General features: G+C 37.5%; 1 protein-coding gene across 1 annotated transcript in view; it reads left to right on the top strand.

Moving 5' to 3' along the window:
- Window positions 1-344: 344 nt before the first annotated feature.
- prickle2a (prickle homolog 2a) overlaps window positions 345-24,282 on the top strand; it is a 50,122-nt gene continuing 26,184 nt past the window's right edge. The window contains exon 1 of the mRNA XM_028025181.1: window positions 345-836. The gene's annotated coding sequence lies outside the window, so the exon portion shown is untranslated. The remainder of the gene's footprint in view (window positions 837-24,282) is intronic.

Below are 24,282 nucleotides of genomic sequence, written 5' to 3'. Positions count from 1 at the left end.
AAACTAAAATTAAATTACATTCACAATGCAGTGCTGACACACTTAATTTAAAATGAGTCTGTTACTGTTTGCTTCGATCACTTCACCAAGAATGTCAGGTCCTCCTGGACAATTCTCCATTTCATTTTCATCTCCTTATGGGAGTGCATAAATACTCCTGTTATTCTAATCTTCGAGCTGTGTGCCACTGTTTGATTGGCTGACGGCTGATGACTCATTTCAACAGGCTGGTGTGGGGCTGGCAAGAAGAGGGATGGGTAGGCGGTTGTGAAAAGGGGGAGCAGAAGGTGGGAGTGAAGCTCCCTCCACTCCCCCCAACATACGCCTGCATGAGCACTGGTGCGCAGTGTTGCTGATGGAGCACGCTGTTTCTCACATCACAATTCACAACATAAAAACCTGCAACTTAATATATAAAACCACTTCTAAAATCCCCCCATCCCTAATACTTTATTCCCTCAGCTATTGTTGTCTTTAGGCATACTTGGGGAGAGATACTGCCTACAGGAAAGGGAGGAAGAGAGACTGATCAGAGAATCTGCAGCCCCCCAACCTTTCCTTCTTTCCTTCCTTCACTCTGCTGCTGCTCCACAGTCTGTGTGAAAGGCAAAGGGAGGGAGAGGCAGCGGAGGAAGAGCTGCTGTTTGTCTCTGAGGCGCGGAGGGAAGAGGAGTGAACTGCGAGGTGCAGAGCAGAAACCAGTCAGTCTTCTGGTTCATGCCGGTGTGACCAACTCAGCCTAGTCTCTGCGCACTTCTGCCACTGTCTGAGCAGCCTCTGTCTCTCACACACACTCTCACACACCACCAGGAGTCTGACATCAGCATCACAAGCAGGTAAGTCGGGATGAAATCAGGTTTAAACAATGAGCTGCTTCAGGCAATGATTCATTATTATTGTTTATATATTTTCTGATGATTTAACTGTTTGCAACAAATTCCACGATTGATTGCTGACACTTGCTATGAGATGAGGTGTATCTACCTTTGTTGTGCGCGTTGATGTGAGAGGTGTGGGTGTTTTTTTCTTTCTTTCTTTTTATTTTATTTTTTTTACATGTGCATGATTGCTCAGACTTGAAGGGAAGTGTTGCACCTTCCTGAGTTGGAATTATCATATTTCAGCCCTATTTTTACTATGAGTGAATCCATGTGTGTGACTAGGTTTACAGGGAACATGTTCTGGCTCCCATACTGATCTCTCACCGGTTCTTAGAAGCAGACAAACACGAGAAAACACAATGTAAACAGTGGCGTCTCAGCTGCCGCGCTTAAGGCAGACTATAGTATCTGCTGGAATGCAGATTGAGCAGCCCGCAGTGGGTCTGCGTGGAGTTTAGCGACAACTGTCAGGAGGAGCCACAGGCTTTTGTGTTTTTCACTGTTTTTCCTGAGCTTAGTGAGAGCTTTTGGCACAAACTGCGCAAGAGATTTTCCGCAGTCATTCTTAACTGGTGTGTGGCTTTGACACAGTCAGAAGACAAGGTGGTACAAGACTAAAATCATTGCTGAGGCTATTATGTAATAACTATTAAATAACTAATTTAAACAAAAGATAGTTTTTGTACATATGTCAAAAAGTAAAATTTCTATGTGTCATAGTACTCGTTGTTTGCACGCATGATAAAAACCTGTGCTCTGATTTAGCACCTTTTCCTCCATGTTGTTTGCTGCGTAATCTCAGTGGGTTTAATGGCAGCTCTGTGTTTACTTCAGAATCCTGTGACCTACCACTTGTTGAGTCCACTTTTGTTAGAAATCTAAAAGTAAGTCCCATGCTGCCGTTATTTATAGCACTTCAAAATTTCTTCAAAATGAAGATTTTAAAAAGGAGTGAATTGCTGTTTGAGATTAAACAGAAAGACATTTAACCGCCTGAGCCATGGCCACGGCCTGAGCTGCCTTTGACAGGGAAAAATAAATCCCTGAGGTGTTTGTGTCTTTCACTGAATGCTGCTGTTGTTTGCCTTTGACTGTCAATCTGTCACAGATTGTGATGCTGAGGACTCGACCCTAGCTCCCCACTGGTCCCCCACCCTTCAATTTAACACCCCACCACCTCCACGCCATCAGTCCATCCACTCCTCCATGTTTCTCCCACCAGGTTTTCAAATGTTTGTCTTCTCGATCTCGCCGCGCGCCTCCCTCCACCTCTCTCCGCTTCGGTCGCCACAGAAACGGCTGATTCAGGAAGGGTGGGCGGGTGTCTCTGAGCTCTTGCTGCTTGCTCTGCCCCATGCGGTGCTTTCACAGTACATTTTTGCTCCTGAGCTGCTTTTATGGTCCTGATATGTTGACAGTTCAGGTGGCTCAGTCAGATGTTACACAACTCCCATCAACAACACAAAACCCGCTTGTTCAGTTACCTCAGAGTAAGTACGTCACACAGTTTTTTTTATTATTATTTTACATTTATGGAACTGTCCTCCAACAATTTCTGAAAAGTTTGGTTTATTTTTATGATTCTGACTAATTTGGAGTACTCATACATACTGTGCTGTGAAAAGTATTTGCTTCCTTTTGCTTTTGTCACTCAGATATTTCAGATCATTAAAGGTAACTGGGGTAAATACAAAATACATTATTCAAATTATGTTTTAATGTTTAAAAAAGCTGTCCAAAGAAACCTTTATACGTGCGAAAAAGTAACTTAACATAATAACTGGTTGTGCCAGTATTGGCAGCAATAAATACCATCAATCGTCTGTGATAATTAAAGACAATGAAGCTTTTAGATCCATGAGGAGGAATCCACCATTGGGAGGTTTCAAGTATTAGAAGTATCTTTATTGGATGTAGCTTGGAACTTTAACTAGACCACTCCAAAACCTCAATTTGGTTTTGTTAGAGCCTTCAAAAGTGCACCTGCACATGTACTTTGAATCAGTGAATAATGATGAAGGTGCTATTGAATTTATGGTCAAAAACCTAAGGTCAGATATTCCCTTTGCGGATTTGTTTATGAGATAGCAGAATGGCTTCATCAATCATGAGTTGTCTATGTCATCATCAGGCCATCACACTACCACCACTATGTTTGACTGTGACCTGTGTTAGTTTTACTGGGTACACCTTCCAAAAAGTTCCACTTTTTTTTTTTTCTTTGTCAACAGAATTATTTTCCTAAAAACAAGACATTAAGATCTTTTTTGTTTTGTTTTTTAGGAAATGTTAGAGAAGCTATTGTAGACAGTAGTGATTTTGGTCTCAAATCCACCTATTGCCAAGATTTTCTTTTTGTTGAAACTTGAACAACTAAGGCAATCAACTAACGCAAGTGCTGATCTGGACTCTTGTGATAAGTCATTAATGTTGTCTTAGATGTTGGTAAGCTTAAAAAGGTTCATTACTGCTCCATGTTTTCTCCGTTCATGGAAAATAGCTCACTAGCTGCATTTCCATTACAAATGTGCGCAAAACGTTGTCAATATTACACTGTCAAAAAAACCAACTTATTTTACAATTGCAAAATTAATTAAATAAGAAATTAAATCACACATGAATTAGTTTGTTCACATGGCATGTCATTAAAAACATGACATGCCATGATCCTTCAAGTACTTCCTGTTGTTTTGTTCTTTGTGGTTTGTGCCACTGGCAACATCTGGTTGCTGATCATGTGACTCGTGTAATGAGAAAAAAGTGTTTCCATCGCAATTTTGTGAGATAAACTGACTTTGGTATGGCCCAAAAAACATCTTATTGATAGGTGTCGATAGGGGTTTATCAAAAAACAGGTTTTTTTATAATTGTTGTTTCCATTAAGCAAATTTATTTTCAAAATGTCAAATTGCACAATTATATGATCAATAGAAACACAACTAGTGGAATTCGTTGAAGTGCAAAAGCCCCAGCAATAAGTTTATATCTCTCTCCAGACAGATGAACATTATTGATTTGTATCTGATCTGCTGTTGAGTTTCTTTTGATTGTGGCCAGTTCAGCATTTAGCTAAACTAGTCGTCCAGCTAAATGCTTTTAGAAATCTGTTGGCCTACTTCTTGTAGTCAGACAGATTTTGTTTCAGTGATTTCTTAATTTAACAGGAATCTGGCCTGTATGTGACAAGTGAGTTTGAACTAATCGTTCCATAAAAACTACTAATGACAGGTAATTCAAGATTGAACACATGGTGGAATACCTTTCACATAAAGCCTAGTTGGTTTGGATTACTTCTTTGTCTAAAACAAAGTATCTTTTGAAAACTGCTTGTTGTATTTACTTACATCGTTTTTGTTGGCTATTGCCATTTGTTTTACAATTGAAAACAAAATTTACAAAAATGGTAACAAAAGCAATAAACGAAAAAATATAAATTTTGGGTGGGGGTTCTACAATACTGTACATGACAGCTGGGTCAGTGACACAGAGGGTGTTTTCAGAAGCAGTTCTGAGCTGATCAATAATGTAATATACCCAGCCAAGTCATTTAATAATAGATATGCTGACCTTTCTTGTGGATGAGGTTGCTAAAACAGAGTAAATGTGATGGAGTGCCGTATTGCAGTAAAAAGATGGAAACTTTGTTAGTTCAAAAAATAACCATTTGCCTTTGTGATCACATATGAATTGATCAGAAGTGGCCTTCTTGTTTTGTGTCGTATTGTTGGTTTTGAGATATTTTTATGAAGCGCTCCGGTTGCCTTGGTGATAGTTTGTACAGTAGCTTCAAGCGCTGCCTTTTAGAGATGTTGGTGAGTGGGAAAATGAAACCTGTGTGGCACTGCAGTCAATTCCAAACAGGACGCCGAGAATTTGTCCTGCTGTGCCTTTTTAAAATTAAAATGGGAGACTTATGCTCTGGGGAGATAATAACAAGGACAGCCTTCATTTACTCAGTCGTGCTACATGGAAATTGAGCTTTTGATGTTTATATCTTCAATTTACAAGCAGTTTGTTGATCACGTAGTCACAGTCTTTCCAGTTCATTTCTATTGCAGGATTACTTAACATAAACACTTCCTTCAGATATTACACTCACAATGTTCTATTAAAGCCGTCACAAGAAGAGTATAATAACCATTATAAATCTGTGCATCTGAAAGTATTTCATTCAGTATTCCATCTGTGTAAGAATGTTCTTTGTAATTTTTGAGAACAAAAGGTACAAGTCGAATGCTGTAGTTTTTCCTCCCTGCAGTGTTCTGCCATTACAGTCAGCGGTGACGCAGCTCCAGACTCATCCAGCACACTGCAGACCCGTCACAAGACAGAGCTAGAACAAAGAACACACACTGTCATCTAAGAGAAGAACTCAACTCACAGGCCCCCTTCACATAACACATCAAATAGAAAGGCTGCCATCAAGTGTGATGCTGTACCTGATTTGCTCATAAGTAAGGAAGATCCTCTGAAAATCTCTGATGGAAGATGTTTTAGTCACTTCTGGCACGTTAAAATTATGCAGTGATTTAAACATATTAAATACATGTAATCCAAATAAAACTTAAAGAAGTACTGCGACTGTAGAGTGTGATTCAATACCCGTATCTGTCTACAAACTAGTCCAGCTAAATGTTATACAGAGGAAGGAGAAATATCTACCTTGGACAAAGTGGCTTCTTCTGGGGGTATTTTTAGTTTTTGGTTTAGTTCTGTATGTCTTCTGATGACTTTAAAGTAAAATCAAATTTTCTGTAAGTAAGGCTATTGGGAGCCTCTTTTGATTATTACAACATGCCTTAGGTTAGCGACATTTAATCTGGTGCCCTTAAATAAAATTCAAGTTGCTTTCTTATGTTATATATGAAGTTATATAACTCAAAGCTGTATTATGTCTTCCTTTTAAAAAAACATCTGTACTGTGAGCATTAGTAAATTTAAAACACAAAATAGAAATATTATTCTACATATCATTAATTGCTAAGAAGATTAGCAAATTAGAATCTTGGTTAAAGTATCCTGGTTAGTAGTAGATGGGTAATAATGATATTATAAAACTTCAGAAACTTTTGCGGGTGACCTATGTGTTAACCTTGGCAGATAAAAATGAGCCACATAACTCGTAGAAATAAACAGACTGCAAGGAAATTAGTTGAATCATGTTCTGTTAAATGTCAGAGGTTCAGACGACCTGATTTGATTCCCATGTGGAGTGAAAGGTGAAATACATTTATCCTGCAACCACTTGTTACCACAATCAAGCTCCCTTTGAAGTGGATGTAGGATTGCTCCCCATGGCTCTTTCCTGTCTGATGACTAATGTCCTCCCAAGTGCTAAACTAAAGCCTCCAAACTGGTAAGAATAAACCAATCATTAGCTTGCTCATTACCGCTTATTGTAGTGCTGAGATTTCAGCACTGTGATTTGATCTTACCAAACTCCTGTAATTGTCCCTAAAGCTACTCCTTGGCCTTGTTTGTGACATTATTCAGGACTTATTAACATCAACATCCTGACTTACTTTGGTTCTTTAAATACTGATTGACTATAAATATTCCATAGTTATTGTCATATAAATTTACTTTGCAGTCATCTAGATGCAGTTTTACTTTAATCTACTTTTTGGCTCTGTTATTCTAGGTATGAGCAACCTCACTGATTGATGCTGTTTCAACTTATTTGACAATTTATAATTTGAGACAATAATAATTTGAGTAGATGCAAGAGTAGTTTTCAACCCCTATGTGAAAATACCATTGTATTTTGACGTTTTGACTATGACGTTACCACCTGAATTTCAATCTATTGCCTTCTGCAACCAGTTTTAAAGCTTCTTTTCAGAGAAAATTCAAAAAATCAGAGGATTAATCCGCACATCCACCATAAAGTCAGTACCAATGCTGTGCCCAAACAAAACAAATACAGGAAAAATGACCTAATTTCAAATACTTAATTAAAAAGCCCTAGAGGAAATTATAAGTCAACTAAGCTCCAGTTCCTGCTGTCTGGATGTCCTACCCACACATTTTTTTAAGAAAGTCCTGCCTGTTATTGCTAATGATCTGATCCAAAAAGTAAACTCATCGCTCTCATCAGGCGTTTTCCCCTAGGCTTTGAAAACAGCAGTAATCAAACCACTTATAAAAAAGAACAATCTGGACAAATCACTAATGCAGAATTACAGGCCGATCTCCAACCTCCCATTCATCAGCAAAGTTATTGAAAAAGCTGTGTGTAAACAATTCAATAGCGTCCTAATGATAACCAACCACTTTGACTCCTTCCAGTCTGGTTTTCGTGCTCACCACAGCACAGAGACCACCCTCATAAAAGTGTTCAATGACATCCATATAAATACGGACTGTGGGAGAACCACAGTGCTGGTTCTGTGGGACCTCAGTGCAGCTTTTGACACTGTTGACCATGACATATTACTGAATCGATTGGAGAGTTGGGTCGGACCAGTTCCGGTCCAGTTAAGCACTGGACCGGAGATGCAGATGACAACTATGCAGATGACACACAGCTCTACATTGGAGGCCTTAGACCCGCGGACGTCGCGGGTTCGACTCCCGGTCCCGATGACCTCTGCCGCATGTCCTCCTTCCTGAAATAATTTCCCTGCTGGGATGAATAAAGTAAAAATTATTATTATTATTATTATTATTATTATTACTATTGGGCTGCACAGTGGCGCAGTTGGTAGCACTGTTGCCTTGCAGCAAGAAGGTCCTGGGTTCGATTCCCGGCCGGGGTCTTTCTGCATGGAGTTTGCATGTTCTCCCCGTGCATGCGTGGGTTCTCTCCGGGTTCTCCGGCTTCCTCCCACAGTCCAAAAACATGACTGTCAGGTCAATTGGTTTCTCTAAATTCTCCCTAGGTGTGAGTGTGTGTGTGAATGGTTGTTTGTCCTGTATGTCTCTGTGTTGCCCTGCGACAGACTGGCGACCTGTCCGGGGTGTACCCCGCCTCTCGCCCGGAACGTAGCTGGAGATAGGCACCAGCAACCCTCCCGACCCCATTAGGGACAAGGGTGACCAGAAAATGGATGGATGGATTATTACTATTATTACGATGTCACCAGGAGACTCAGAGCCCATCCAATCACTGAACAGATAAATGTGTGGATGTGCCAAAACTTTCTCCAGCTGAACAAAAACAAAACTGAAGTTATTATTTTTGGACCTAAAGAGGAACGATCTAGAGTCAATGCACAGCTTCAGTTATTACAACTGAAAACCAGCGATCAGGCCCAAGACCTGGGAGTAGTGATGGACTCTGACCTGAACCTCCAGAGCCACATAAAGACAGTTACAAAGTCGGCCTTCTATCACCTGAAGAACATTTCCAGGATTGAAGGACTAATGTCTCAGCCAGATCTAGAGAAACTCATCCATGCGTTCATCTTCAGTTGCATTGATTATTGCAACAGCGTCTTCACAGGTCTGTCCAACAAATCAATCAAACAGCTGCAGCTGATCCAGAATGCTGCTGCTCGCGTTCTCACTAAAACCAGGAAGATAGAGCACATAACACCAGTTTTAAAGTCCCTACACTGGCTCCCTGTAGCTCAAAGAATAGATTTTAAAATACTGTTGTTAGTTTACAAATCACTGAACGGCTTAGCATCACAATACATTAAAGATCTGCTTTTATTGTATCAACCTTCCAGACCTCTCAGGTCTTCCGGTTCTGGTCTGCTCTGCACCCCAGAACCAGAACCAGAATCAAATGAGGAGAAGCAGCTTTTAGCATCTATGCACCACAAATTTGGAACAAACTTCCAGAAAACTGTAAAACAGCTGAAACACTGACTTCCTTTAAATCTCGACTTAAAACCCACCTGGTTAGAATTGTATTTGAAACGTAATCAATTACAAATTTAATGATGGAGCTTTACTTAATGTCGTGTTTTGATTATTGATTCTATGTTGCATTGTGTTTCTGTGTTTGACATGATGTAAAGCACTTTGAAATGCCTTGCTGCTGAAATGTGCTATACAAATAAAATTTGATTTGATATTTTCATGGTAAATTATTAATTATGATTAACCCCAAATTTGGCTTAGTTTCATAAGTGTCATAAGAGCCTAATTACCCCCAGATTTGAAGAATGAAGAACCTAGAATCTGCTAGCCCATCTAACATTTTCCAAAAACACTTGATAATCGCAAAGAGTTTTGGAAGAATATTTTATGGACTGTCAAGACAAAATCAGAGCTCTCTGGAAGATGCCTGTCCCATTATATATGTTGTAAAACTAGAAAAGCATTTGAGGGAAAAAAACAAAACAAAACATCATACAGTTTAACATGGCAGTGGTAGTGTTATGTTAGCTACTATGCTATTAAGGAGACTGTCAAGCTAAAGAGGCTTTATGCAGTTTATGCTGCAGGATAATTATCCAAAGTCTTGTCAAAGTCTTATCTAATCCAACTGAATTACAGTGACATGACCTTTAACAGGTCATTCATACTTAAAGGGATCTTCTGCTGTTGCTGAATTGAAAATAATTCTACAAAATATATTGAGCCAATTTCCTTCACAGCGTGGTAAAAGACTCCTTGCCAGTTGTCACAAATGCTGAATGGCAGCGGCTGCCTGCAAAGGGTTTCACAACCAGTTATTAGGATTAGGGGGGCAATTACTTTATAACAAAGGGCTGGTTTGAGCAACTTTTTTTTTTCCTGTAAAATGAAATCATAATTTCAAAAATGACTTTCCCTTTAACCAGGTTATTGTCTTATTTTGAAATTTGCTTGATTTTCTGACCACAAAAACTGAAACAGAAGAAATCTGTCAAATGCTTATTCACAGTACTGTACATACATTGCTGAAAGAAAAATAAGAAACCGCGATTAAATCACGAGGACACAGGAATACCGATTTGTTCAGACTGGGGTTTTAGCTTGATTTACAGCAGCACGTCCCTTCAGTGCCATGGCAGCAGTTTCTAGCCAATCTTTCTGTCTCCCACAAAGTGCTGACTAGCTTACAACAGGGATCAGTGAGGGAAAATATCCTCAATTTACGCTTAGTCAGAGAAAGATTGTTTCGCTGAAATTACTGGCCTCAGAGAGATCCAGGTACAAATGGAGGCTGCCGTCATTTTGCAGGTGCATGGATTAATGCCAGGGGGACAGAGACAGCATGATGTAAATGCCATGCTGCTTCTGCTGGTGGCGTGGTTGGTGTTGGCTGTGGTGTTGGGTTGGCCTCTCTGGGTGATGGATATGAGGAAAGTGAACTCAAGGGGAATCATCTGCTGTGCGCCTGAGCCCCGAGGTTCAACACTCACTCCATCTTCACTCTAATGGCATGATTACGGGAGCCTCTGAGTAAAGGATTTTCAGACTCTCAAATGCTTGCAAAAAGCGGCATGCTTTACATTTAAAATCTCCAAGATGGATGTGAACATATTAGATCAGTCATGCATGAATGCATTTTTTATTATAAGAGCCTAGAGGAATTGAAAATAGAAGAAAATTGTGTTTTACTCCATTAGCATTACAATAGCTATAACAAATTAATATGGTAACTCTGTAAACTGTAAGAAATATGATCCCTGTTGTCCAGTAAGAGGGAATGTCAAAGGATAGAAATCTTTGATGATATTTTATTTACATTTCTGAACAGAAATAATCAAATTCTTAACGTGATTATTGAAATTCTTTTTTTTTTTCATTTTCTTAATTGCTATTGCAGATATAAACCTAAAAGAAACATTTATTTTGCATGTGAATCATTCATGGGATAACTCAAATTGGCAGTTTATTTTGTTGCTGTTCTTCCTTAGAAGCAAAACTAATTTGATGAGTTTATGATGCTGCACTTTATGCCTGGATATGAATGTAAAGTAAAATTCCTGAAGAATGGCTTAAAGAAGAAAAAATGAGCCATTTTTTTGTAACATTATGTGTTAGAGAACACCTCCCAAAAGTAAAAATACAATTGAACATTTTACATTTAGTCATGTTAAAACCACACATTTTCTTGTATTATAGACTCAAATTCATGTTGAGAAAACATTATAAAGGCTTGGCCAGGGTTTAGTGGACTCATTTTCATGGCATATTAACTTGTGGCCAGAACTTAATTAGCTTATGCTTTATCATGTGATCACAAACCAGCAATAATAGTGTGGTTCCATACCACAGAGATCATCATGAGCACAATAAAAATACATTGTTTCTCATCCAGACCCCCATTAGAGTAAAAAGCTATGAAACGGTTTTACAGTCATTGAGATTACAATAAAGAATACGAGCATACACCTACAATTTCTGATTTAATCTATTTTTTTAGATTTTTCCATGCTTTCCATGGAAGCAATGTGTTTGCCATCAAAAGAGGTCAACTTTGGCCACTTGACAACAATAGTATTAACATAGCTAAACTTTAATTTAAAAAAGTTTTTAAAACATTTTTAAAAAACGCTCTAAAAAACGTATATAATTTCGGGATTTAGCCAATTTAAATAATTTGAAGTCATTCAAACTTATTGTGACAATGTATGTTTATCTGTCTGGATCAGCTCTATGTATCTGAGATTGGTGATCAAAATATATTCAGGGTACAAAACAGATAACTTGGACATAGGTCTTACAAGTGTGATCATTAGAGGTTTGAATGCATGTAGTTTATGGATTTCAGCCTTGATTAGGTTGGTCAAACAATGTTTTTGTTAGGAAAACAGTAAAAGCCTCTTTATCAGGCAGGATTTATTAGCACTTATTAAGTGAGACAAAGTATATTTGTCTCACTACACAAGCTTCCTGCTGCAGGCCTCACTTTATTCATCTCTTTCTCACTCTCAAAATTCCTGCTTTGCTTATTGTTTCTACCCAGCCTGTGCATATTTGCTCTGCATTTGCACAGTATTCACTTTTTTTGCCTAAAAAAATCAGTCATTGGACAACTATTCAAATAAAACTAATTGGTTTGGCACATGAATTACTACTACTGAACTAGAAACTTATTTCTACTATATTCTGGTTTACTATAAAACATCTAATTTTAGAGTTAAAAAATAGATGTTTTATTCTAGTTTTTCTGCCTGTTTTTTGTTTTGATCTGTGATTGTTTACTTTGACCATTCCCTTCCAGGTTCCTTTTCTGAGGATTTGTTGTTTTGTTGCTGGCACCTTCAGTTTCTGTCACATTTTGGTCATAAAAGCGCCGGAGAATAAGGAATTAGACTGGTCATCAGTTTGGGAATGAGGGGAGAGCTATGAACGTAATTGAATTTAAGTTTAAAGATAATGGTTTTCTAACTGAAAAAGGTCTCTCCCATGCTAAGAATGTCCAGAGTCTCGCATGGCCTCAGCAGCGTGTCGCTCACACTAGATGTGTCATCCACTAATAGCTATAGAGACTCTACAGTAAGTACTTCCTACACTTTAACAGGCAGGATTTAATAGCACTTATTAATGCCACGGCATATACACAGCTTGCCATTTTATGTTGAATTACAGGCTTCGCTGAACAGATGTTAGACTAGATTTACTGCCTCTGGACAAGAACAACATGGTTAAAAAGCAATTAAGAGCTGCAGTGTGTCAGGTAAGGACTCTTAACATATTGTTAGATGAGTCAATTGGTAAAATTTAGTTTAAGAAAATACATAGATAAAAAACATGTCAGGTAGTGATATGTGCTGCAGTAGAAATCATTTTATCCTCACTGTTTTGCAATAAACCAAGCTAATCTTTTGCAGTTTTAATTCAGTTAGGATTACCCAAATTATTTGTTTTGGTTTTTTTGCAAAATACCAGACATTTTTGTTAATGATTACATTTAGTTGTACTTTATTGAAATTCAGAAGTTAACGTTCACTAAGATGGCTATGTGCAAACTATTTGGGAAAGAGCAGATGATGACATGGATTTGCAAGCGCGAAAAGATTTGAGTTAAATGGATGCACAGCCGTGAATATAGTGTATAGAATATAGACAACACCAGACTCAAACACGTCACTTCCTTTTGTTGTGACATCATGCAAAAGTAAAAACAAGTTCAGGCAAGGTATGTGGAAGAGGATTGTGGATGTTCACAACTCTGGTTTGCTAAAGGCATCACATTCATTTGTTCAAACAATTATACATTAACAGAAACAACATAGGAATGTTCATCCATCAAAGGGTTTAGGAAGGAGACAGCTTCTGTATCCCAGTGAGAACTTTTGTTTTGGTCAGACATTTTGACTCAACACTAGCACAAAAGCAAAACACCTTGTAAGGTTGACGCTGTAACAACCTGGCCTGAAAGGCCACTCAGGGAAGTAGACACCATTACACCAAAAGCAGCAAGAAGGCAAGATTATATTTTGCAAATTTATTCATGGACAAAGACAGTCATAATTTTGGTGACATTTGCTTTGATGACACTAAAATTGGAAAAATTGGTCATAATTACATTCTGAGGAAAATATGGAAGCTTGTGAAGTAGATGTTGTTTTGGACCGGTATACTTCACAAAATAAATCACACCATAGAGAAAGAACGTCCTGAACTCAGTTCTGCTGAAATTTTGTGAGCGCAGCTTAAAATGGGCCTGACTAAAAGACATCAGTTCTGTCAGGAAGAATTCCTGGAAGTAAAAAGCTTATGGAAGGATACCCAAACCATTTCAACAAGTCATATGCAATTCTACCAAATACAGAGGAAAGGTATGTAAACATTTGACAGAATGAAAAATAATAGAAACAAAATCAATCTCTTTTTGATTACTGCAGCTAATATAAATAAATTCGGTGAAGACAATTCAACTAAAACAGAAAAAGTGCCTGATGTTCAACATTAGTAATTATTCTTTTGTGTAAATATCTGATTTCATTATATTGTTTCATTATACACATATATGTGAAGATTTAAGCTTTTTTTTTTTATCTCTGGTACATCTTTTATCCTAGACAGACTGACAGCCGAGGAGCTGCTCTTACATTGCAGACCTTTGAGAGTGAAGGTTGATTAATGTTGACTTGTAGTGCAGGGAGGAAGTGGGACATCTTTCCTTAGACCCTTTCTCTCATCAACTTTTTTTTTTATCCTTTTATCTTTTGAGTGATTTTTTCCCTATAATCTCTTTCTTTATATCTTGTCTTTTACTAAGTCCTTCTCTGTTATCTACAATCTATTAAGCTGCCTGATGACTCCATTTTTCCTTCAAGCATGGAAGCGAACTGTATAGCAAAATAACTGGGTTTCGTCATTTTCTTTTCCTGATATTCAGCTGCATCTCAGACCACCCCTCCAACACCCCCCTCCCCCACGTGCTCACACACACACACACACACACACACACACCCACGCACTCAGCCCTGCTGTTCTGTAACCCATTTAGGTGCGACATCTTGTCGTTGCCCTTCAGCTGCAGAAGCTCAGCTCTAATGGCCTCCAAGTTTTTCTCATTAACTAATTATGTTTTGCGATAATGTCTACAGCTCGAGCTATTCACTATATTAGCTTTTAGGCTCATGGAAGCTAATATATTCTCTTTTCAACCTGAAAAGGGCATTTTTTTTCATGTTTTTGCACCTTTTATTGGGATTATTATGGCCTTGTACTGAGTTTATTATAGCGCTCAGTCTTTTGGAAAAGACAGTGTTTGTCTTGATGAACCCAAGTGAACTTTTCTTACATCACACTGCAGTTTTACTGAAGTCACAGAAGAATTTAAAAGATATAAATGTACTCGAAGTTACATCATCTGTACAGCAGAGTTCATGAAGAAATCTAACTTCTCGTGAAAAAGTATATGAAAATTGCCATGCAATGGCCAACAATCTGACATCCTTACCCATAAATTGCTGCAATTAACTGTTATAGTGACAGTTATATGAACACTTTTGCCTTGGACAAGAACTTTTAAACCACACATTTTTAACAGGGAAATAACTTGGGGAAAAACAAGAAAAATAAACATCTGTAAAAATAGCTATTTTCAAGTCTGCATCATCAATAATAAACAATTAGACATGTAACTATAAAATATCAGATCATGAAGTTCATTTTAACACACAACATGAATAAATTGTTATAATTAGGAATGGGCCAGTATCAGAGTGCCATGTTGTGATAACATTGATTAAAAATATCATGGCTTTAATGTATTTCCATCAAATTTATGATCTTAACACTGGCAAATTGCTTTCTACTAAAACTGATACTAAAAAGGCAATAATTGTTTATATTGCTGCTAAAATATTATTACAGTCATAATAATTTTGTGAATAGCATTTGTTTATTTTTATGTTGACATTGATAAATAGGCAGTCAAACATATAGCATAAACACAAGCTAAATTTGGCAGTAGTATTGAATATTTCACATTTTTCCTGTTTTGATCCTTGTAGGGTAGAAGTTCAACAAGCTGATATTAGCTCGTTAGCTAAGGGTTTGATTAGCTAGCCTGCAGTCGACTACTGAACAAACATGTCACATTTAGTTTGTCTTCCAATACCCAACCACATAGAAACACTTATCCAGCCAGAAATTGTTTGAGGAAGCTAAAGATTGGGGTTATTGCATAGCAGTTTTCTAACCTCAAGATTGATGACAGTGGAAACATTCATAAAGGAGGTGTTCACAACCAATACAGGTTTTTCCCTCCATTTCTGAAATGGGTGAAAATTATTTACTTTAAAAATTCAAACTACTTTTAGATTGTCTTATTATCTTCAGAGAGATACCAGTTTCATTTAATTAGAAAAAAACTTCTTGGTAGAATAAAAATAAATCTACCAGAAGTATGAATATTTTTGGGCCTACCTATATATGTAAGTATTTTAATAGAGGACTCAATATGTTTATTTATGATAAAGATTTGTGGGGGGTTTTATGTGTGGAATATTCAGATGCTTGAAATGTATCATAAAAGTCCAGTTTACCAGTTGCAGAGATGCAGTTAACCTGCTGCAGCGTCGTACTAAAACTGATTTGTTCCTTTTCAGAATCTTTAGCTTCGACTTGTCAAAGGAGATCTGATCGATACGTCCAATCTCATTGTCTGCTCACTTTGTACCGTCACTGTCAGTTGCTATGCCTTTGTTTGCTTCTGAAACAACTCTGTCATGAGTCATTACAGGTCTATTGTTGATTCTTGTCGCCTGCCTTCACAAAAGGACTGGTTTTTGATGACAGAGTGTGTCAAATGAATCATGTCTTCAGTGGCGACTCTCTTCACTTTTTTGAACGTGGGTTGTTCTATAAACCCCAGAGTTCAGTGCCAGACAGAGAGCTTATCCAGTTCACGCAAAAACACACATTCCTCCTCTTTTTCTTGTTTTAATCTCAGCGCATGTACAGAATATGAGGAATCAGCATTTCAAGCAACACAAGTTTCTTCATAAGCCCTCTTGTCCAATTCATCCCAGGCACACAGATAATCTTTTTTTTTTAAGTTTAGAAGGCTATTCTGTTGTCAGTAAGGAAAGATTATAAAAAATATTGTGAGATATTGAGATTTCTGTATAAGGGAGTGAATCTGTGAAATTCACACTGTGCTGCCAAGTAATCAGCAGTCAAATACGTCAGAGCAGAAAAATCCTCTCAAACTTGCCACAGAAATAAATGACCTCTTTTTTTTATTTCATCACATTAGCAGTGAATGGATGCTGCTCTTTGTATGTGAGCTTCTGTCAGAGCTAGATGAAACTTACAGACCTCCAAAAGCTTTTCTGGGCCACTTTAAACAGACTGACATATTAGCACCCTTTTCATATTATCTAGTACTTATTTTCAGAACGCCATATTATTATCCTAACTTTATACAAGTTATTACAATGCCTAAATAATTGAAGTACAAAAATAATGGTCCAAGAAGAGAGACAAACTTAAGTTTGACTTAAGCTGTGATTTTTTTTTTGCTTTCAGCCTTACTTTGAAGCTCTTTTGAGATTGCTTAAGTACATATTAACAAATTAACAGAGCAAATATTTTCCTTGAATTGTATTTTATTGAAGGTTCTCAGTTTCTAAAAGAATAAAACCTTTGAAAGTGACTATATTACAGTTTTAAATTAGAATATTTTCTTTCACTTCTGCCTTGCAACAATAGTAAAACCGTGTTTAGGAGTAGATAGCTTTAATGAAATGTTTGCCATATTAGAGAACACAGAACAAGAAAAAAGAAAATGAATGTGGCTACAACAAGTTTGCAAATGCAACATGACCCAATTAATTTTCGCAACAGCAATTTTATTTCTATATTTAAAAATACATTTGGTGATGATGTGAATCCATCTGAATTTTTTCAGGCTTTCATCTAGTTTTGTTCATTTTAAATTTGCACAGCAGTGGTTGAGTTAGATCTCTACATGAATACTAATATTAATAAAACAATTTAATAATTCCTTTTATATGTTATCAAATCACTACAAAAATTTAGATTGTGTTTTTTTGTAAAATGAATGTCTAAAATAGGAGGAGCAATGACAAAGAGCTCTGTAAAAAAAAATATAAAAAGATTCAGTTGTTTAACTTGACTTCTGAAATTGTATACATCCTTGAACTCAACCACAAAACATCACAATTGTTCGTTTATGATTAATGTCAGCCTTATAAAAAAGAGCTATGTGAATTATTAGAACTCCACTGTAAGAATGATAGAAACTATATAAAAAGATTATTTTTAATGATTTAAAAAAATATGATAAATACTTTTATGTTCCTGGTTGATCGTGTTTGGCAATAGATGTGGTCCAGTCTGGAATGGCTGTCAGTCCATCATTCATGTACATACCTACAGGGGATTTAATGTTAGCATGTTACCATTTAAACTAACATTCATATTTTTGAACTGAAGGAGGAAGCTAAATTGTTATTTCATGCAAATTAAAGCAGCAAAGATCTAGCTCTGAGGCAAAAGTGCTAATCAGTGCACCAACTTTGAGGTAGAGGACGGTAGGAATAAAATTTGCCTCTACTTTAGTGCTATTTTAGTAATACAACCTTTTACTTGCTTGTTTAAAATGTACAATCAGAATTAACTGAGAAGTTTGTTTGACTGCAGGGAAAAACAAATGTGCTTCCCCACATTTAAAATGGAGGAGCAGGTGTTTTGTTTGCTACATTGTTCAAGCACCTGTGGGTAGGAATATGCGACTTTGTGTGTTGCACAGAAACCTACAGAGGAAGTCTTCCAAGTAATTGCTACAACAATGACACATTTCTGTAAGAAGGTTTCTACAAAATATAAGAAATAAAACAATGAATTTTTGGTTAGGAGGAAGTTTTAGATCAGCTTCAGGAGGGTTGTTATTTTCCTAAATAATGACTTCAGGAAAATCAAAAGGATTATTAAAACTTAGACCACTCTAGACAGAAATATGATGTCACTGTGTGTGAATGTTTTTATTATTATTCTTGCTTTCTCCTAATTCAATAGGATTTTGGGCAGGGTTTTTATTTGAAGTATGTTGTCATGGAAACTCAAGATGCCAACATCTTGACCCTGTGTGGGTGCTCTTTTATGTTTGAGCAACAATAAAGTGCCCGGAAAACAATAGGGAACACATTCAGAGTAACGTTCCATACAGGGTAGTGGTGGCAATGCAGTCTATGCACCAAATTACCTTTCATTTATTTCTATGGCAGGCACTAATTAAATTAAATCAAACCAAGTCATAAAAGCACTCCCACAAACTTATAATGAATGCAAAGTGCCTGGACATGGACAAATTATGAATTCAGTCACTCTATTTCAAAACAGTCCCTAAAACCTGCTTGAACAGCAAAACATAAATGACACTTTTATAAAGACTCATACATCATTTTCACATAGTGAAAAAAAAAGGTTAAATACATTTCAGTCAAATCATTGCATAATTCACAAGTTACATAATAATCCATATAACATGACTCTTGAGCACAGGTGAAATTGGAAGACAACATACGGCTCTGATACAACAGTAAACCACACTGATGTCTTTCCGCAGCCCCGTATAGCCCTGCAATCCATCAAAGTAATTGAGCCGTATGCCAAAATAAGAAGCAATAAAGGGGTTCAAGCCCTTTTTTTCTCTCACTGAATCAAGGCAGCTCTGAAATGTGCCCGACCTCTTAATATTCTACTCAAGCTTCCACCGCATCAAAAATGAAATTAAAAAATAAAACAAAACAAATTTATGTGTTCAACTCTTCTCTGCCTCGATGTTTCATGTGACGAGACCAGTGGGAGGACGTCTAAAAATGCATAGCAACAGACTCTTTCTCTCCTGTTCCCTCTCTACCTCTCACATTCTCACACATGCACATTACCACAAACACACGTCTTCCGAAACAAATAAATACGCACAGAAATAGCACACATGTACCCTGCTCTCCAGCAGCCAGCTCTCCGGAATAATGAGAGCCCCAGTAGTGAAGAGTAAACTACCAGGCAAGTGTTAAAAATGGCCTCATGCAACAGGAATTGGCCTGAGTTTGTGGTTCAGGATAAGTAGAGGGAGAATGTAAAGTCCAGCTGGAAGGCACTGGTCCAGTCTGGGGACTGCTCCTCCATGTTAGCATTTAGTGTTGTATTACCTGATCTTGCACCAAGCAGAGCATTAGGTAAAATAACTGTTCTTACAAAACCAATCATCCACTTCCTTCCTCGAGCTTGCAGGATGGTGCCTGCATGTGCAGCAGAGTGGAGTGCGCTTTGCTTGTTGAAACCCTGCAATTCTATTTCAGGCCATCCCACACACAGTGGGAGAGGAGCAGAAATGTGTCACCCTTTAATTGTAGCTTTTCAGGTCCTTGTGAAAATTTGTGCATCTGTAGGTAAGAGAATCCCACTTTGGATTTCAGGAACACACCTCCAGCAATTAGCAGATCAGGGATATGAATAGTAGTGTATGTGCGCGTGCAGGCGTGCGTGAGAGAGAGAAGATGAGTTTGATGAGACTGTTTGTGGATTATTTGGTTTAAGATTTTCATTTGGTTGGATGTACATTCCAGATCAGCACATGGAAATTATGTCCTTGCAGCTTTTCGATGAGTAATGCAGACGACCAGTTCGACTGTTATGTTCTAACTCATATCACCAGCACTGCCACTTACTCCAAGCTTTTTCCTCAGTCTGTTCTGCCAGCTGAACTGCAGAGCTTTATTCCTATAGGGTCAAACCCTTTTCAATTAATTTCTTGTTAGTCCTGATCCAAATAAGCTGCGGTAAGAATTTAATCCTCATAACTGGATTATGAGCTGATTGGTGCTACAAGAGAGCTGTTTGTTACTGAAACGAAGAGTTGTGTAACTTGGGATTGATGGTGAAATTGACAGCCAATCAGTGCCGCTAAGTTAATGAGCAGTTGTGTTGTTAGAATCTCTAACTCGCCTTCAGCGCAGCGGCTGCTTTCATGAGTGTCCTTGATAATAATTTTTCCAAAGAGCCAACTGATCAACACCTCCTCTTCTCTGCATGTTTGGGTTAACAAACAAGATGGAGAGGAGCAGGAAGAGAATTTGCTTGAAAAGCCTCCTTTCATAAGGTTCATCCTGTGGAGTAATGGTTTCCAAACTGTGGTACAAGTACCACTGATCCTATGTAGGCTGTCTTTTCATGGCAAATGGGCTGAACTTATGTGGCAGTTTTTAGTCGTGCCAGCCACTTAAAGAGCTTTTATGTTAGCCGCACACATTCATACACAAATCATTAAGCAACTTGGCATTAAGCGCCAACGTGAGGTGGGGGAGGAAACTGGAAGACGAGTATTCCTCCCTGTGATCCACTGAAGCTTGTTGATGGAAGTGGATCGGACAAGCAGTCGGAAGATATTTGCACATTATTGTTTGCATTGTCATAGTGTACAGTAAGGAGATACTGTATATCTTCAGTCTACCAAGGAATCAGTCTACCTAGTACCACAAATGTTGGCAGAACAAAGTAAGATAGAGGAGGGAGAAGATTGTTACTAACCAGTCCAACAAACAGTTTGTGAAACAACTCCAAACACAACAAATTATACCACTGCTAAAAATGGGGCAGCATGGCACAGTATATCTAATGAAACATTAGTACTGTGTTGTATTGATTTAATGAGATACAAATCAGAAGTATGAGTAAACCGTTTTCTGTGCTTAGAGAGTCTCTGAGTTTAATATGTAAAGAAGCCGTTTTTGATTTTTGGGTTGGCTAAAAAAATCTCTTTATGGTATGTTTTCCTACTTTAACTGCTAGATAAAAACAGAACATATACAACAATTACAGTATAATCTTCAATTAATTGCAAAGGGTGAATGGATATGTTTTTTTGATGTATAGTTTTTTCTCACTATGACATAACATAATAAGCAGAAGAAGTCAAAACACTGCCGTACCACTGTTGTAAAAAGACCTTAGAGATGGAGATTGTTGGAAAAACGTGGTATTTACAGAGCTGGTGCTTGTTGGCTGGATGACAGCCAAACTGACAAATTTAAGCACATGTACAGTTCACTATATTGTGTTTAGTGTTGCTATATACATAGAACACACACACACTTTTTTGCCGCTTCCTCCTGCTGAAGTTATATTTGTTTACTCTGCTGTAAATAAGGATTCCTGTTTCAGTGCATGAATCTCAATGACTATTTGAAAGCTGTGGTATTTGCTCAACTAGGACGACTCCAATATATCCAACACTCGTGCCATTATGTGATGTAGAAGCTTAAGACACTCTGTCACAGTGGTTTCTTTCTGTGTGGAATAATGTCATCCATCTCTGGGAGAAACAGGGTAAAAAACAAAACAAAAAACTAAAAACAACTGAGTATGTGTTCAGGTAATGCTTGCATATTTGTATGTATCTATTTCTCTGTATAATTAATCAGGGATAACTGCGAGGTCAGCAGGGGAGGGGAAAGAGGCCAAGGGTTGACATTTCGGGCTGCTGTTGGTCCAGCAGTGAGGCTGGCACACCACCATCAGTGGAGCAGTGGGTTACTGTTTGGGTCCTGTCAACACTGCTTTATTCTGTCACCATCAGTAAGTGCAAATGCTGATAGTAAGCATTAGGTAAAGAACATGCCATTGTATTTCAACAGGAAAATTACAGACATGAAGGGTTGGAGGAATCAAGCTGGACATACCCTCCCCGCAGTCTACAGTCTTTTTATTGAAATGATGGAGAAAGTGCCTGAGGTTTCCTCTAGCCGTATGTAGCAAAGAGTAATGTAGCACTGCTGCTCCCCTGCCTGCTACTACAATTTTTCTTCATGTACAAAAAAGATAATTTAGGTTGTTTGAAAATATTTCTGGACAGGAAAACTTAAATGAGAATCACCCATCACTCTTGTTAGGCTACAGCTGGTTGAAAAAAAAACCCAACTGTTTTATAGTTTCATACATCCAACTGGTGCATGATGTAATGAAGATATTTATTACCCATATACTTAAAGTGTTGCATGTTGGTTTGCTTTCTTTGTATTCTTATAATTATTGAGATAAGAAATCATACAATGGCTTAAATCTCATGTATAAAACAGTATAACTGCACCCACCTTACTCCGAATGGTTCTGCTTTCTAAGAGTTCGGTAAAATTATTTTCATTTTTTGTCTGTCACAAAAATAACACACTTTCTAAGATGTCCTTTCAAAGCTTGACCATGAAAAAACATGCATATTTGTTATGCTGTTTGGGACTCCACTGCTAATCTCACAAAGATTAACCTGTGACTTCAGTTTATGAGCGCTAAAGATGGATTATTCCTGCAATCAGTGGATTATTTTCCACAGACGAGAAAACAAGATAAAAGTGGCTGAAGAATCTAAATTTAACATGACCACCAAGACCCCTGCAGGTGCGCTTTGAAAATCCTTGCATCACTGCTAGGAAAATGAAACAGATTAAAATGATTAATAGCAATGCTAAGAGAAGATATCAGGTTTGGTTTTAGGTTTCAGAAATAAGTAATACAGTATACTGTAGTTATGTCATTTTATAATTGGAAATAATTTATTAGTGATTTACATTGTGGTGTTTCACTCACTTACCACTTTCTCAACCCACAAATGAGAATGACTCCCTTAAAATAGACAAATGTACCACTAATGTTCTCTCTGTGATCTAAAGGCCTATAAATTACAATAAATGAGTAAATTAAGGAATTAATTAAGTTTCATCTTTAGCTCTGATCTTGTCTGTATTAGTGTAGTTAAAAGATAAATTATGCTGCCATGAATAAACAATCCTTCTAATCTTTGACAGATGAAGGGTGAATATTACCCATTTCAGATATTAAGGTTGTTGTTCTAACATGTTCTTTTTTAATATTGGCTTTTTGTTTATACATGTGGAAATTGCTGTCCTTTGAGCCAAATGAATTTGCTCACTGTATTATGTTATATAGGAATAAGTAATTTTGTGAAAATTTGATAAAAACCCCCTTTTTTTAATTTATTCTGCTTCTGGATCCTATTCGTCCCAATAAATCTTCTGAAAAATGACGGATCAAACCAATCTGAACTATCTCCTGCTTGAAAGTTATATTTATTGGAGTCATAAAATCACATTTCCTTAAAGAACATTAAGGGCAGATAACAGAAAATTACTTTACATAATCAGTCAGCAAAGTGGTTATAAACATACTGTGGTTAGTTACAAAATGATGTCTAACTTTTTGTTAAATAGCCCACAACAGTTAAGTTAATTTGTACCTTTGGGTACAACACAACCAAAACTGCAAGAGTAGGAAATTAGAATGAGGAAAAATAACTGGTATCCATCAAAATAACAATAAAGAGTGAATAGCAGTGATAGGAGTTTCATTTGTGGAATAAATAATATCAATTGGGACATTTTTTTTCATGTGGTACCATAAAACTGCTTTATTTTGATTGAACGTTATGCCATCAGAATCTCACACCAACCTATTTCTTGTTGTGTTTTGCTTGTTGCTGGGAGTGTTATCAAACGCTTGCCCCTGCAGAACACTAAGGCAAACTGTCCTCGCTGACTCAATTGCATCAGAAGACCGGCCGAGGTGAAAAAGGATGATACCAGATTTCATCCGTCTGCGGTCCTGTAAAATTGATTACATCAGTCGATTATGTAAGCGAGGGAATGAGATGATGAGCCATCAGATTAGTTCCAGTGTAGCTCCGGGTGCCAGCATGAAGGGTGCCAGTGTTGGCTGATGAAAGCAATATTTAAAAAAGGGTGGCAAAGCGAATTAGTTTAATTAGTAAAAGCAAAACTATAATCTAAATCCTGCCTCACTGCCACAGCTCCATTTTTCTAGACATGAAAGGGCACATGGCACAGATTAGAAGTGCTCTGAGGGTGAGTTGGATATGTATGAACGTTTTCTAAATCTTGCATGTTGAACGAGAAGAAAGAAGCATTTCTAAGCTAACAAAAAAACCTTAGCAATTAAAGAGCTGCTTCACTTGTATACTGCAGGCAAATTTGCTCAAGTTAAACAGATTTCCAAATGC

This window comes from Xiphophorus couchianus, chromosome 1 (genome assembly GCF_001444195.1).
Source record: "Xiphophorus couchianus chromosome 1, X_couchianus-1.0, whole genome shotgun sequence".
NCBI lineage: Eukaryota > Metazoa > Chordata > Actinopteri > Cyprinodontiformes > Poeciliidae > Xiphophorus > Xiphophorus couchianus.
The sequence above is the reverse complement of the archived record's forward strand: the minus strand, read 5'-3'. Positions and strand labels throughout refer to the sequence as shown.